General features: G+C 43.4%; 1 protein-coding gene across 1 annotated transcript in view; it reads right to left on the bottom strand.

The window, feature by feature from the left end:
• jade2 (jade family PHD finger 2) overlaps positions 1 to 15,456 on the bottom strand; it is a 263,541-nt gene extending 248,085 nt beyond the window's left edge. The window contains exon 1 of the mRNA XM_037688258.1: positions 14,596 to 15,456. The gene's annotated coding sequence lies outside the window, so the exon portion shown is untranslated. The remainder of the gene's footprint in view (positions 1 to 14,595) is intronic.
• Positions 15,457 to 17,157: the final 1,701 nt, after the last annotated feature.

A 17,157-nucleotide genomic window follows, 5' to 3' on the forward strand; every position in this document is an offset into this window, starting at 1 on the left:
TTCTTATTCGGGGTCCTCCCAGCACCCCACGCTTCTATTTTGGGGTCTCTACACCCAACGACCAGGGACTTGTGGGTAATTTTCCCCTGGTCCAACGAGGTGCTCGTTAACCCTCTAAACGAGGTCGTTCGTGCACCAAACTCACAGGCCCTGTTCTCCACCACCCCCTGACTGCGTTCTGTGAGTTTTGTGTCCCTCCTGAATTTTTTTCAGGACTTATGGGTAATCATCACGATTGGCTTCAGATGGCTTTTTAAGCCCCTAAACGTGCACTGACGTGCACTAGTTCAAAGCATGTTGTTTGTGGGCTCGAGACGAATCCGTCGGCGTTGACCTCGTCCTTCTACGTGCCTCGGAAGCCGAGATCTGACCTTAACGAGCTCGTCCTTTGATCCTGTTGGGGGCCGCTCATACATGTGCAGCGAGTGTGTGTGTTAAACCTAAGGGTCAGTGTGTAAAACACTCTTTTGCGTTGCGTAGGAAGCATGCACGCAGACAAGGGAGGTCACGTTGGATTCGGACAAGCCAGGTCTTTACAACTGTACCGAGGTCCCCCTGATCTGGTCTTCTGACGCGAAGCTGCGAGCGGAAACGCACACGTCCATCCGTCCGTCCGAGCGGTCAAATATTATAAAAATTCATAACTTCCTTTAGGAATAAGCCAACCACTTTAAACTTGGTAACGATGTAAAGCAGGTACCCAGGAAGAGCTGTGCAAAATTTCGTGCTCGTACGTGCACGCGAGCGCGCGTGAAATGGCCCGTAAATGTACGCACTTCGGTGCGTTTTGCGGGTCTCAACAAGCACACACAGAGATGAGACAGGTGTCTCTGAATTGCCCTTGAGCAGACCTTTCCAATGGTGTCTGGCTCATCTTTGTACGACCTTCCTAGGCAAAGCTGTTACACAAAACGTACTCGTCTTTTCTCTAAGAAAATGCCTCATGCAAATACTCGAAGCCTAAGTATAAAAAAACTTCATAACTTCCTTCAGGAATAAGCCAACCCCTTCAAACTTGGTACAGATGTAAAGCAAGTATCCAGGAAGAGCTGTGCAAAATTTCGTGCTCGTATGTGCGCGCGTGCGCGTGTGAAAATGCCCGTGATCCAACACACTTTGGGGCAAATTGCGGATCTCAGAAAGCACGTACAGAGATGAGACAGGACTCTCTGAATTGCCCTTGAGCAGACCTTTCCAACGGTGTCTGGCTCCCCTTTGTACGAGCTTTCCACGCGAAGCTGTAGGGCAAAATGCACTCGTCATCCTGGAAGTGCGGCCTCAGAGGCCTAAATATATAATTACTCATAACTTCCTTCAGAAACAAGCCAACTACTTCAAATTTTCAGGGTGTCATCAGCTGAGGACCTCTCTCTAACCCTGAAAATCTTGTGTCCCTAGCTTTTTTCTTCTGTGAATTATGGGCCATCCAGCAAAGGCCTGACCTATTGACCTTTTGACTTTGGAGGGCCTGTTGACCCCCTTAGGAACCTCACAAAGGGCTCAAACTCACAGGTCCTGATCTCCACATCACCCTGACCGTGTTCTGTCAGTTTGGTGTCCGTCCTCATTTTCCCAGGGGTTTATGGGTAATTGCTTCTTCTGCCAAATTGGGGTTTGGTTGACCCACTAAGCAAAGTCTTTGGGGTCCCAAACTCACAGGTCCTGTTCAGCACATCACCCTGACCGCGTTCCGTGCGTTTGGTGTCCGTCCTGCGTTTTGCCTAGGCTTTATGGGTAAGTGGTGGTGAGAGAACAGGGCGCTGGTTAACTACCTAAATGAGGTCGTTGGTGGACAAAACTCACAGGTCCTGGTCAGCACGACCCTCTGACCGCACTCTGTGAGTTTGGTGTCCCTCGTCCATTTACGCTATGAATTATGGGTACCTGAAGTTTGAGAAAAACGGGGTTTCTGGTTCGCCCACTAGGCGGAGTCGTAGAGTCACGAAACTCGCAGGGTGTCGTCGGCTTGAGGCTACGACCTAGCACGTAAAGTTTTGCGTCCCTGCGCCTTTCGCCCTAGGTTTTCTGGGTAATTGTATTTTGGACGAAACTGGGGCGATCCCCCCTTCGTTTAACGCCCTAAACGGGGTCCGATCTGAGCGGGGTCGACGCCTACGCGTCCGTCGGAGGCCCGGCAACAACATATACGAAAACGGCGAGTCTGGACCCAGTAGAAAAAAAATGTCTCTAAGAGGCCCAAATTTTCCATCAAAGTGATCTGTGGGTCTTAGACACTTAGACCCTCTTTTGGCTGACTTTTCAGAACAAATTTTTTTCTAAAACCGCTGGGGCCAATATGACACTGGATTCTTATTCGGGGTCCTCCCAGCACCCCACGCTTTTATTTTGGGGTCTCTACACCCAACGACCAGGGACTTGTGGGTAATTTTCCCCTGGTCCGACGAGGCGCTCGTTAACCCCCTAAACGAGGTCGTTCCTGCACCAAGCTCACAGGTCCTGTTCTCCACAACCCCCTGACCGCGTTCTGTGCGTTTTGTGTCCGTCCTGCATTGTTGCTAGGATTTATGGGTAATTGTCCTCCTGCCAAATTGGGGTCTGCTTGACCCACTAAACAAAGTTCTTTCAGCACCAAACTCACAGATCCTGATCGGCACGGCCCCCTGATTGCGCTCTGTTAGTTTCTTGTCCCTGTTGCATTCAGGCTAGGATTTATGGGTAAATGAAAAACTTGCTTCCCCTTAATGGACACGAACGGTACCTGAGGGGCATGGCCAAGTCATTATAATATGAATTAACAATGTGAACGGACGGTGCCCGCGACGGGCACGGCCAATACATTATAATATGAATTACCAATGTGAATGGACGGTGCCCGTCTTGTACCTTTTATGCCCCTAACATGGAATTTCACGCTCCATAACTCCTGAACGATTAGGCCGATCGTCACGAAACTCAGCGAGTCTTGTACCCTCTTAAGCCGCTACAAGTACGTCGAAGCACAACCTTCTAGGTCGTTCCCAAGTCTACTTCCGGTTAGCAACATAGCAAGTGTTAGCGAACGATTGCGTTTTGTCGAGAATGTCCCGGAGATGCTCGGGTGCGAGTTTCGTGTAAATCCTTCATTGGTAAGTGCCTAAAAAAAGTCAAAAACTCTAAAGGTCAATTAGAGGTCACAGATGGGCCCCCCCCCGCCCCCAAGACACAGCCTCCCCAAATCTGGGACCAATCCCCAACATTTTGACAAAAAGTTGTATTTGATCATTTTTGACAGGTTGGTGGCGCTAGAGAGCAGAAATGTGTTGTGCGTGCCCGTTATGAACACTCTATGCCCATCCGTTGGCGTCCTATCACTCACCGCAGGTTGGTGGCGCTATGTACTGTCCGTGACCCTTATGGCAACTTAATGCCCATATTTTGGGAGTTCTTATCACTTCTGACAGGTTGGTGGCGCTAGAGAGCAGAAATGTATTGTGCGTGCCCGTTATGAACACTCTATGCCCATCCGTTGGCGTCCTATCACTGACCGCAGGTTGGTGGCGCTATAGAGTACTGTCCGTGCCCCTTATGGCAACTTAATGCCCATATTTTGGAAGTTCTTATCACTTCTGACAGGTTGGTGGTGCTAGAGAGCACTCTTGCATGAGGCGTGACCGTTCAGAGACCGTTGGTGCCCGTTCAGAGCCATAGATTATACTAAGGCGCCCCCAAAAGCATCGTGCCCGTCAGCGCGGCACGGGCACGAAACGGCAGGGCACCGGCCATTAAAGACGTATCGGCCGTTTCCGGATGGTACTGAAAAAGTTGAGGCCTCATAGGAGCGCAAGTACACCGCTACCACCAAGGGGGCATTTCATCAACAAAGCGTCTGGTCCGTGCCCGAAAATCTTGTATTGTAGGTGCCCCTTCTCCCTTGGGATCGCTTCTCTGTATTTTGCAGATGATGTGGTCGTATTGGCTTCATCAGGTTGTGATCTACAGCTTTCGCTGGAGCGGTTTGTAACAGAGTGTGATGCGGCCGGGATGAAGATCAGTACCTCCAAATTCGAGGCCATGGTCTTGAGCCGGAAAAGGGTAGAGTGCCCTTTCCGGGTCGGGGAGGAGGTCCTGCCCTAAGTGGAGGAGTTTAAGCATCTTGGAGTCTTGTTTATGAATAAGGGATAAATGGAGCGAGAGATTGATCGGTGGATAGGTGTGGTGTCTGCAGTGAAGCAGGCACTGTACCAATCTGTCGTGGTGAAGAGAGAGCTGAACCAAAAGGTGAAGCTCTCAATTTACAGGTTGATCTACATTCCTAACCTAATCTATGGTTAGGATGCCTCCTGGATGCCTCCCTGGTGAGGTGTTCCGGACACGTCCCAACGGGAGGAGACCCAGAGGAAGATCCAGGACACGCTGGAGGGACTATGTTTCTCAGCTGGCCTGGGAATGCCTTGGGATTCCCCTGGAGGAGCTGGCCAAAGTGCCTGGGGAGAGGGAAGTCTGGGCCTCCCTACTTAACCTACTACACCCGCGACCCCCTAAATAAGCGGAAGAAAATGGATGGATGGATGAACAAATGAATGGATGGATTGTTGCCGATTGTGTCCATGCCCTTTGCTTTTACTCCCTGACATTTAACGCAGGGTGATTTAATTTAGTATTTCATTGTTTCGAATTATATTTTGTGTTTTTATGCTTTTATTTCTGATGTTGTAATATTTGGTTATTAATATTTGATGCTATGAACTTTTTCTTTTTTATTAAGCACTTTGATAACAGTTACTGTTTTAAATTTGCTATATTAATAAATTTGACTTGACCTTTCATCTAGTTACAGCGGAGGTTGGAGAAGTAGCTCAGAGGAGTGCAGGTTTTAATATGAGTCAGGTTCTGCCATGTTAAACCTATGGGACAGTGAGTAATGCAGTTGTTTGTGTTTTGTGTAGCGTAGCACAGAGATGAGGGTGGGCACGCTGGATTCCTATTACCCAGATCTTTACAACGGTACCATGTGCACCCTGATCCAACCTTCCTATGTGAACCTGTGAGACAAAATGCACTAATCCCACCCCTTACAGCAGGCGTAAAAAGAGAAAAGAGAGGCTGAAGTACAAAAATATTCATAACTTCCTTCAGAAATAAGTCAACTACTTAAAAATTTGAGGGCATGTAAAGCAAGTATCCAAGAAGGTATGTGCACAATTTTGTGATTGTAAGTGCACTACAGCGTGTACGGCAGCGTCCGTGAGCCATGCATTTCGCAACATTTTACGCCTCCTAGAAAGCACTCATAGAAGTGAGACAGGCCTTGTTGAACTCAGCATGATTAGATCTTTCCATTTGTCATCTTTGTACAACATTTCTACATGAAGCTGTGAGCCAAAATGTACTTGCTTGCTCCAAACATCTATTTTGCCTTAGTGCAGACAGAAAAATGCAGCAATCTTTAACTTCAAAGCTTTGTAACTTCCTTCAAGATCTAAGTCAAGTTCTTAAAATTTACAAGATGTATTAAGCATATAGATATGAAGGAGCCTGCAGAGTTTCAGGCCCGCACATGCACGTCTTCATGTACGGAGGCTGTGTCTATTTGCAATTTTGTGTGTGAGGCCTCCATCCATGCACTCCAGGCTGCTCTGCAGCTGTTAGGAAGCTCGCACAGAGATGAGGGAGGGCTCGTTGGATTCGTATTAACCAAAATTTTATAATGGTACCAGGCTCATCTTCCTCAGTTCTTCGTGCAGAAAGCAGGAAGGCCAAAATCACATGACAGGCCTTGAAATTTAAGGCCTTATAGCATGCACATGGACAAGGCAAGTTGTTTCAAATTTCCAGGGTGTCATCAGCTGAGAGCCCTTCTCTAACACTGAGAATTTTGTGTCCCTAGCTCCTTTCTTTTGGGAATTATGGACCATCCATCACTTGTATTAATAAAGGCTTGACCTTTTACCATACCATACTATATTATTTATAGAGCACTTTAAACAGTGATAGGGCCAACCAAAGTACTGTACAAACAAACAAAACAGGCAAAGCACACAGAAACATATAGCATAACGTAAAATCATAATATAGAAACAAAATAATAGCAGATAACATAATGACTAACACAGTGTGATGCATACAGGTTCATAAAAGATCATACAGTGTTGAAAGTCAGGGAAAAGTAGTGTGTTTTTAAGCGGGATTTAAAAACTGTGAGGGAGGGGGCCTGCCTGACAAGCAGAGCTGTAACTCATACCATAGTTGTGGGCCCGCAACAGAAAAGACCCTGTCACCTCTGCGCTTATGACGGGTTCCTGGAACTGTGAGAAGCAACTGGTCCGCTGACCTCAGAGAATGTGATGGGACATACAGCTGCAGCAGATCAGTGAAATAGAAGGGGGACAGAACTGTTCAGTGATTTAAAGACATACAAGAGTATTTTGAACTGAATTTGAAGGTGAATTGGTAGCCAGTGGAGAGAGGACAAAACTGGTGTGAAGTGCTCTCTTTTGCCTGTCCTGGTTAAAAATTGGGCTGCCGCATTCTGGACCAGTTGTAGTCAGTCAATGGAGGCCTGACCAATACCAAACATGAGTGAATTGCAGTAATCAACCTTAGATGTTCTGAATGCATGTATTACAGTCTCCAGGTTATTTTTGGACAGGATGGGCTTCAGCTTAGACAGCTGCCTCAGCTGGAAAAAACAGGATTTAACAATCTTGTTTATATGACTGTTAAGTTTCATGGAAGGATCCATTATCACTCTCAGATTTGTGACTCTTTGTTTCGCTAACGGGGCTAGAGAAGAAAGTTAAAGCAGTGATTCATGACCTTGTCATAGGGAGGAAACATGACTTCAAACTTCTTCTCATTGAAACTTAAGAAATTTAAAGCCATCCAGTCCCTGATGTCAACCAGGCAGTCAAGAAGAGGTTGAATAGAGCATGTACCATTGTGTCTTAGGGGGAAGTAAATTTGACAGTCATTGGCATAAAATTATGCAACATAGTCAAATTTCACAAAGATCCACCTTGTAAATGGGCAGGGACTGAGCAGGATGGATAGGGGCCTCTGGAGGCTTTGTCAGCTGTAAATGGACTTTGGGAACATGCTCGGAGCCCAGGAAAAAAAAATTGCCAATACGGGGGAATAAACTGTACCACATACTTGAATTTGAGAGTTTTCCAAGCTTTACTTTGTTTACTGTGATCAAAATTTACTTCCTTAAGCATTTTTCTGGACAGGATGTGCCGAGCGGGAACTCTGTTTCCAAGAATGCAATGTGCATTGCCTTTGCAACCAGGTGCTTGAGTCACCATGGCTAGATGCCTAGCTGCATTCTCGGGATAATTTTTGCAAAATTACGCCGGGGATAGCTGTAAAACTTGCTGGAAACATTGTTAACTCGCCAAAGAACAAACCGTGACAAGCTGACGCCAGTCTGAGCATGCTCAGAGCCACGGCTAGGGCTGAGTACTGAACTTCGGTTCTTTTATGGTACCGACCAAACTGTTTCGGTTGGTGAAAGTATCAATACATGCCACGTCTTTCAGTGTCACATTTCGATGATTGGCTCTAACGTGAAACGTGGTTTCAGCACGCAGGCCGGTAAAGCAGATATACGTGGTTACGCCCACAGATGGCAGTCACGTGTGTCTGTGTTGTGTGAACGTGTGCAGCGCGTGTGGCAAACCAATTCAATTTACAAGCGGAAAGTTGTTCCTTGTTTGTCTGCAAAAAAAGTGGAGCACAGCCATCCTACTCTCAGTATTTAAATTAGCCTGTGGCTGCCAGAGAGCCTGAACGGCTGATTTAACATCTCCATGACCGGACTCTGTTTTGCACAGAGGACAACGCTGTGTCTGGGATTCAGCTGGTAACTTTATGTTTGTTAACTGCAGCTTCATGGCTGCAGCTTATTACGTGCATTGCACGGTGAGTTAACTATCCATGTAATGCTAACTTTAAGATATTAGTGTGTAGCTTTATTATTTATAAAAAACACATTGTATGCAATAAAAAAAGGAATGTCAAGAGAAAATTGGGAGAAGTCAAAGCTGTGGCTGTGGTGGGTGGACCACAAGGTGAAGGTACTGGTACCGATAACAATTTTTTTAGAAAAGTACCCAGCCCTAGCCACGGCCCATCCCAGAAAACTAGACTCGCTGGCTCACTTTAACCGCAAGACTTGGTGGTGGACGTGTTTGTTTTTTTCAAAGCTTTTCCTCACAATATACTGTTCAGATCGGGATCAAACTTTCAAGACCCATTCTTGACACACATGACAATAATCCCTTATGAGGTAACACAGATCCAAAGACGCTCAGAGCCGTGGCGCATCATGGAGAAGTGCAGTCGCTCACTCGCCTGTTGTAGTGGAGCCACGTTTTTCTTTAAGCTTTTCTCAAATACAAGACTTAAGATTTGGCTGAAACTCCGAGCAAGGCTCTATCGTGTCTGGGGCTACACTCCACAGGAATATCTGCCGAATCGCATGAGCGGTTAAAAACTTTAAAATTTTCTTTTGTATCTTAAAATTCGAGTTCTGGATGTAGGTGTTTGAAATTTGATGGACACGTTCCTCAGAGCTGGGGAAACTAATGCTTATAAGTTGAGAATTTTGCAAGCTCAGTCCACATATAAGTTTGGGAACAAACACATATTTGTTAGCAGGATATCTCAAAAACTACTGCTTGTAAAATCACGAAAGTTTCAGGAAAAATCCTTCGGGTCCTCAAGGAGAGTTGATTAAAATTTCAGCTTGCTACATTGAGAAGTGGATGTGTGGTAATTGTGAACAGTCACCAAGCACTCAGAGGACATAAACACATTCAGAGATGAGTGCATTTACTTGTGTATTTATTCTGAAAAAGTAAAAATTGTAGGTAGCTTGCATATGGGGGAGTAGAGCCTCATTTAAAGTGGCTGTTCAGATGTTCCCCTAGAGTCCAGCAGTGTCACAGATGTCCAAAAAGGCCCATATGGCACGTTTTAACATGAATGGTTTATGGTCTGCTCCAATACCTGCAATTTGGTCTCACTAAATGACTGTCAATTTTTTGACATATTTGCATTTTTTATATTTTTTTATTTTTTCACTGGCATTCTATAAATAGGTCAAGGATCAAGGAGACTTTATTGTCATTTATATCACATGCTTACATGAGGTGGAACGAAATTCTATACCCACAGTCCTGGTTTAAATCCAGAACAATATATATGAAGGCAAATTATCATCATCATCATCATCAATTGTAAAAAAAGTAAAATAAGGATAACAAATAAAAATATTGAAAAAACATTTAAAAAATAAAAACAGTTATAAATAGTATTTCAAAATCAACCTCAGATATTTTATCTAGTTATTTATAAATTCAAAGGGCAGAGGAAAAACTGAAATATATAAATAGGACAACTGAAAAGCTAAGTATGAAATTATCTTTAAACTTACTTATAATGATTATAGGTGTAAAATACTTGTATCTGACTCATACAATGATTTTAGACACTCTGGGGCACAGCTGTCTACACTCCAAGTACATCCAGATTCCTTTTATTTGTAATTTGTCAAAATGTTTTACACTAAATCCAAAATATTTCCCAAAAATTAAGAAAGTTTTGTGTACAACAGATAAATAAATGCATTCTATTTATTAATTTACATAATGCATATGTAAAAAACTGATACTATATTAAGTAATTGAACTCTTGATTAAAGGGAAATCAATAAAACCAATAAATACAGTAAAAGGCCAAAATAAGAATGCATATTTGAGTTATTGTGTTGTCTGCTGTACAATTTGGGTGCATTGCTAAAGAACAGCCATAGGGGGAGCAATAGAGAAAAGCAGTGGGCGGAGATTCAGCATACCCATCCATGGGAGGAGTCAAATTCAGGCTGCAGTACCAGAATGGGGTTGTAGAGGGACTCAGAGTGCAAATCTGTGTGAAATGTCAGGGGCTAAAAACTCGTTTTTCATACAAAGTGAGGACTATCATGAAAAATAGACAGTAGCATATATATAGCTAGTACAGCTGATTACCACTGAAAACAAAGTGAGGACCTGGCAAATGTCCTCACTTCCCAAAAATGACCTCACTTTGTTGGTTAAAAACTTATGATGGTCCTCACTCTGTAGCAAAAACAGGAACACACACACACACACACACACACACACAACTCATTAACTTAAATAACCACCACAATCAACTGGCATTGGAAAACACAAAAATGATTATAATTTAGTCAATGTTACAGATTTTGTGCTAAACTTAGGTTTGGTTGTAGCAGAGATTCATCCCCAACACATACTCCAAGTGCAACTTACAGCGCAAGAACTTTGCTTAAAACTTTATGACTAACTGCAGAGGTCAACCCTGTTGTTGGCAAAACATCTTGTGAACCACTGAACAGATGTTATTGAACTTTTAAGAAATTCTTCTTCTTTCAGCTTTTTCCTCTTCAGAGGTCGCCACAGCGAGTCATCCTCCTCCACCTCAGTCTCAGTCACTCCCTCTGTCATCACTCCAACAACCACCTGAACCTTTAAGAAACTGATCATTGGACGAGCATCAAAAACTAACTTTTGGAATCAACTTAATTCAGGTTGGCTGTCGCAGCTAAACAGTATCTGCATACACAAAAAAAGGCTACAACTCGGTGCATTTTCCAAACAAATATGATGTGGTAGTAGTCGAGAGTCCCTGACAACTCATACTCAGAAGTGTGACAACTCAGAACATCGCATGCGATTTTGCATAAAGTTATTTTTCACAGTTTGACTTAAACAGCTACAACTCTTATCACTTCTCAAATCAAGATGATCTTAATCTAAAACTCTGGCATGAAAGGAGGTGGACGATACACAGTCCTGTAAAGAATGCCAGGCCTTTATAGTATACATGTGATAGCATACTTTTTTAATAGAGAAATAAGCTGACAGCAACTGACTGGTTGCTTTCTGGATGTATTTAGGAAAGAAAAAAGCCAAACAGAAAATGTTTTATGGTGCAATGCCAACTGTGACCACCAGGGCCAGGCCTATCCTGTGCAATACATGGAACAAAACAAAGTGCATTAATTTTTACCTTTAAATCACTGACCATAAAAATCAAATTCCCTTCTGTTTGGTAGAATAAAGTAAATCCATCATCTAGAATATTTTAACAACTCATATTTTGTCCAAACAGATAAAAAAAAACTCACTCTGCGACTAAACCTTTTTTGCTCTAACATATGGCCACATCCAGAGCTAAACAAAGGGGGCTCATGACTAAATGCAGAGACCAGTTTTATTAGCATAATAAAGACCATAAGGTATTTTAAAATGCTTGGAAGAATGTTTATTTTGCAGATGAATCAAAGTGTTACGCATTTGTGCCAACGAATAGCTTGAAAATTTCACATACGTCACAGACATACAACATTAACTTGACTGAACGTTGTAAATTCTACACAAGGAATGACTCGTTTAACTAAGAGGCAATGAATGGCATTAGAATAAATATCAACTTTGACTTGCTTGGAGTTCACCATCGACTATAAAACAATCGTTTGAACATTTAAAAAAAAAACATCAGCTGCAGCAGAGCATGTACGGTTTTTAGTCAGCATGCATCAAGATCTGCAGACTTAACTATAAGAAAGCCCCTTCAAATTGTTTCCACAAAAATGTTTTGATTAGTGCATGCAGCATTTTCTTCCTCACCAGTAAGGAGTGCAGACTTTGCAGTTACCCTCAGCTGACATAGCTGAGTCATACTGATAAAAAGAGGGGACAAATATAAATTAAAACGCCCCCTCTAAACATTAAGTCTGACGTCAACGCCTGCCCACTGAGCAGCAGGTTAGCATGTTGCACACATGAACACGCTAATGAGGCTCCAAGCCACTGAGGGGTAATCAAGTGTCTGAGTGAGAGCATCGACAAAACATCCGCCACACGGTACTGTAGGTTTCATGTTGCAGAATTTACCCTGATCAAGACGAGGCTTGGTCAACATTCATCTTATTAACATGTGAAATTGTTAATTCTCGCCCAGACTTCAGAGTGGTTATTTCTGTTGCTTTTTAATGATTGTAAAAAACTGTATTTTACAAAGCAAGAGGACTTTTCCACAACTTAAAGACGCCGATATACCAGAAACATTGAGAAAGAATCCAAATGTAAATTTGCACCGAGCGTTTTCGCATCCCCCCGTCTCCAGCAGGAGATCCTCGCAGTGATAAATGTACATTAATCAGCTTAAACGTCAAATGTCCAATATTAGAAATTAAAATGGCCCTACAGACACACACACAACAAAAGTTAAATCAGACGTGCTCAGGTAAACAACAGACCATTTAGTTTGTTGGTAACCAGTGACTCATTTCCTTGACAGAAACACATCCATACGTTCTTCCTCTGAGTCAGTTTCCATCCTTCTCATGTGACATTTTGCTGAATCACACACACACTGCCCTGCAGCCATCTTTATTCATGTGTGTAAATCCATGCGTTTGTGTTTGTGTGCGAGAGAGAGAGAGGGATTGAGGCTACTGTTTGTGTGACGTCAGAGCTCCATTCATGAACATCATCCCTCCTCCTCCTCCTGTTCGACTTCACTACGTAGCTGCTAATGTGATACAACGCACCACGTGGGGGTCCTTACCCCCTTTTCCATCCAATCAGAGCTCACTGCTTAACACGGCAGATTCAAGTGACGCTACACGACTCTCAGGTCACGCACACATGCGTGCACATGGACACCCTCCCCAGGTGAGCTTCTAAGATATGATGATGGCGTAAGAATTCAAGAAGAGAACCTGAATCAATATTTTAAAAAAAAATGCTACAGATGGAAGAAATCGCAGGACGGGATGGAAAAGGAAGGACACATAAGCATGGATGCAAAACAACAACAGCTCTAATCCTTGATCACAACCATCGCCGAGACAAGAGGAACCAAGGGAGAACGAGTCAAAACAAGACGGGCCTACGTCAGGAGAGATAAACGAAAGACCTGGAGATAGGGATAGAGAGATGTTATGCCCCCACACACCATGACTCATCTCCAGTTTCCTACCCAGAGGGAGGAGGGCTGGTGAGGATGTGCTCCTCACAGAACGACAATCTGAAGTGCTCACACATGCGCACGTACTTGAATACGACTTCAAAAATAAAAATAAATTAAAAAAAAAAAACAAGCAGAGCAGTTAAGGCATGCTGCATTTGGAAGGAGGGAAACGCCTACCCCCCCCCCCCCCCCCCCAGATAATTCCAGCTTAATTAAATCAAGGCTTAAGCATATAAAATTGCACCATCAGTTTAATGATAAGCACTAACAGAGAAGCAGAACATTCTTTAATGATTCTCCTGGCAATTAAAATAATGTAGGTGGCCATAATGTGCTGGAAAAACCACCACACAGGAGGAGGTAAAACGCTCCACTTATTCCCAATTAATCCCGCCAACATCTGCAGCATCCTGTCTGATCTGCACCCAAATGTCAAGTGCTGCTTTTGTTGTTTTGCTTTTCTTTTCTTTCAGGTGAAGATGCAACAGCATCCTCTTCAGCCACCACAGAAACACAGCCCTGACTTTAGGAAGGTAAACAACAGCCACTCCCCCCTCCCAAGCCAGTCAGAACTGCACAGCATAAGCAGCAGGGAGGAGGAGGAAGAGGAGGAGTAGAGAGGGTGATGGATGCAGAGAGGAGTTGCTCTAATTTTTTGATGCGTGCATGTGTGAGCTTGCACGCTCAGCCTTCCTAGAAGCAGCACGCTGCTCCCCTCCACCTTCTTCTTCTAGATTCTGTGCTTTACTGAGAAATGAAGAAGCCTGCAAATTCCCGCTGGGCTGCAAATGTTTGGTGCCACCACCGTGGCACCTCCTGCTCTCCAACTTTCATCTCCCACATGCACATGTGTCTCAACATGCGTGTGAGCGTCTGCGTGCTCCAGCTGTCCCGTTTTCCAAAATTTAAAACTCTACTTTAACCCGCAACAGGGGATGAAATTGAATCGATTTGGTGCAACAACAAAAAAAATAACCACCAAGACACTCCTTAAAACTTGAGCTTTTTGCGCCACGTTTAAAAGGTGCTTGTTGCAAAGTCGTGAAGATCAGGAAGTAAAATCTGCGCAACCTTTTTTTCTCATATCAATGGTTATGATTAAAAATTTGCAAGGGAATTTTATGACCAGATTCCTGCTTTTAAATGATTTTGCTACGAAAACAGCACAAATGACTGAAACTGGATTAAATTTAGCAACATTTCTTTACCTACAGACAAGGACCAGCCTGCTGTAGTTCAATCACGTGACTCAAGCCTGCGGTTTCCACTTTGTTTACATTGAGTGTGGACCCGCATTTCAAACCGCATATTTAAAATATCTGGAAAACCAGTGGAGTACTCCTTCAAGCTGCACCAGTTGGTATAACTTAGGGTTAACTTTTTAATGTTTGATTTCACACTTTGCAATGAGCATCTTTAAGTTTAGCCTCTTCTTTTTTGTTGCAGGTTTCACGTGCATGCGGAGCACGACTGTCAAGTCCGCTGTAAAAAGTGCGCACAGAGCTGCTGGCCTAGCTCTGAAATAGCACTAGCAGCTGCAAAAGTGCACTTTTGGAGGTCCTGAACGCAACACTTCCATCTTTATTCATACATTAGTATCGGTACTGTTTTTACCTTGACTGCAGACAGCTTTGGATACACAGACGTCCTCAGTCCTGGACGGATTCCCGGAGATTAGGAGATCATTGAGAGCCAGGCACATGTAGTTTGCCAGCGCAGGGGGGTAGGACGGGTTCGGTGTGCCCACTCGGTGCCCTGCCAGGCTGCTAGCAGAGCTACCACAGCGGGCAGGGTGACAGGGCTGTCCTCCCCTCCCCGGCGGAGACAGGAGCGCGTTGACAGCGCGTCAAAATACACTCCGAGTCCAAAAAATTTTTACAATAAAATCCTCCCCTGCAAAAATAAATACAAAAATAATAAGTAGCGTTCAGCCTTATGGGGCTTATAGAGCTCAGAAGTCGGTCCCGGTCCTCTTCACGGCGTGGCGAGCCGCTCACAGGAAAGCATGTCGCATTTTTTAATTCTGCCAAAAAAAAAGCTGCTCCAAACGTGGTGTCAAAACCCGACTGTTTTCCTCCTCCGTGCCAGCGCTACAGGGGGAAGGGGGGGTGGGACAAACAGGAGGAGGGGTAATTTAAAAAAGAGAGAGAGAGGGTGATGTTTCCGTGCGATGAGTCAGAAAAAAAAATGCAAGCCAGTTTCGCAACGTCCCTCCTTCAGAAATACATCTCTCCGTCTCCTCCACTTGCTGCCCTCGCTTTGCGTTTCTTTTTTTTTTTTTTTTTTGGTGCGTCCGCTGCTCTCTGCTCCGCAGGAATAAATGTTGTCCTGCTGCAGCCTCCTCCCTGAACACCAAACAGGATAACACGGAGGCAAATTACATAGAGGATCAGATCTTATCGCCAGCTTGAAAACTCTTTTGGCGCCATATTTATGGCGTACTTTCAATTCACTGTTAGAACGCTGCACTTCCTACTCCGACAGACACGAGCCCACTGCGCCCCCGTGAGGACGGGAAGGGAACTGCACCCCGCCGCGCCTGCTGTAACCAGTTTTCATTTGGATTTTAAAATGCATTCAAATCAAAACTCACAAGGTTTTGCGCAATGAATAAATTGATTTTTTTTTATTGTAATATTTGATTTCAACACCGACAATTTTATGAAACCTATATTTTGTGATAATTTTCAGTGTTAAAATTTGTAGTTTTTTTTGTGTGTGTGTGTGTGCGCCTGAAAATTCAATGTTATTTATTCATTTTTGAAGTATTCATTTTTCTGGTTGGTATATTTTGATACCTTGAATTTGCTTTCAAGAAGATTAGTTTTTCATGCTGAACACATGGGCGGTGCAGTTTGTAGATCTGTTGCCTGTCAGCGAGAAGGTCAGCGGATCAAATCCCGGCCGTGGGCCTTTCCAGGTGGAGTTTGCATGTTCTCTCTGTGCATGCGTGGGTTTCTCCAGGTCCTCCTATAGACCAGAAACATGCATGTTAGGCTGATTGGTAACAAATTTGTTTGTAGGTGAGAGTTTGGATGGTTGTTTGGCTCTATGTGTCCCTGTGATGAACTGGAGACGTGTCCAGGGTGTCCCCCACCTTTCGCACAGCGATTGCTGGATATGGGCACCAGTGACCCCCGTGACGTGAAAAGGAAGAAGCAGGTAAAGGATAATGGATAGATGGATACTGAACACAGAGATGAGCAACAGGTTGCCAAATAGTAAATTATGAAATATCTGGCACATTAAAATAATTGTATTTCGACCCAAACTGTCATATGTGCTAAGTGAGGGTAGGCTTTTTCAACCAACGAGAGGCAGTGAGTAAGATGAGGTGTTTACGATTGGTGAACGTGGGCACAGGATGGAGGGAGGTTGCACACTTGCACACGGCCTGGCTCGTCAGTTCAGATGAGGATATGGTGTCGTTTACTTGATTGAAAACTTCTTTTTTTTTTTTGGTCAATGTAAATGTCAAAACCATCGTATAATTGCACTCTTTAAAAACCCATTTATTGCATCTTGTCTGTCTGTAAATTAATTTTTCACACTACTGGTTTATCCATCTCCATGCCTTCACTTCGGGCTCTTAAAACAATTACTTGACAGAAATTCTGCATAATTCTATGGCTGTTTAAAAAACTATAAACAATGGATATACTTTACAATACTGTAAATCAGTTGTTTGCAATCTCTCCACAGGACCACATTTAGAAAAATATGAACTACCTGTATTCTTTTGAGTTATATTTAGTGTGGTCTGTTACTAAGTTTTAATACTTTTAGGCTGACAGGATTGATGAGCTAATGGCTTGTCAGAACTAGGTCCAAAGGAGCAGAAATCCACCTTGGACTTTGCTGTATTTGTATTAGCCTTTAGCGTGTCAGTCCTGACAAAATGAAGCTGTATTCTCTCAAACTGAGTTTGTTAAAAAAGCTATCTGCATCAGGTAAGATATTAACTCTTTATAACATCAACAGAACCCCTCTTGAAAATAGCTGTAATATCCGTGCATCATCTCGCACTGATGTGCAGTTTTACTTTCTTTAAATTAATTATTTTTTAACCTTAAAATCATAAAAATATTTTTAAAAATATAGGAATATTTTAAACATGTTAGTTATTTGCCTTTTTATATATATATATATATATATATATATATATATATATATATA

The sequence above is a fragment of the Nematolebias whitei genome, chromosome 14 (assembly GCF_014905685.2).
Source record: "Nematolebias whitei isolate Nwh7 chromosome 14, NemWhi1, whole genome shotgun sequence".
Taxonomy (NCBI): Eukaryota; Metazoa; Chordata; class Actinopteri; order Cyprinodontiformes; family Rivulidae; genus Nematolebias; species Nematolebias whitei.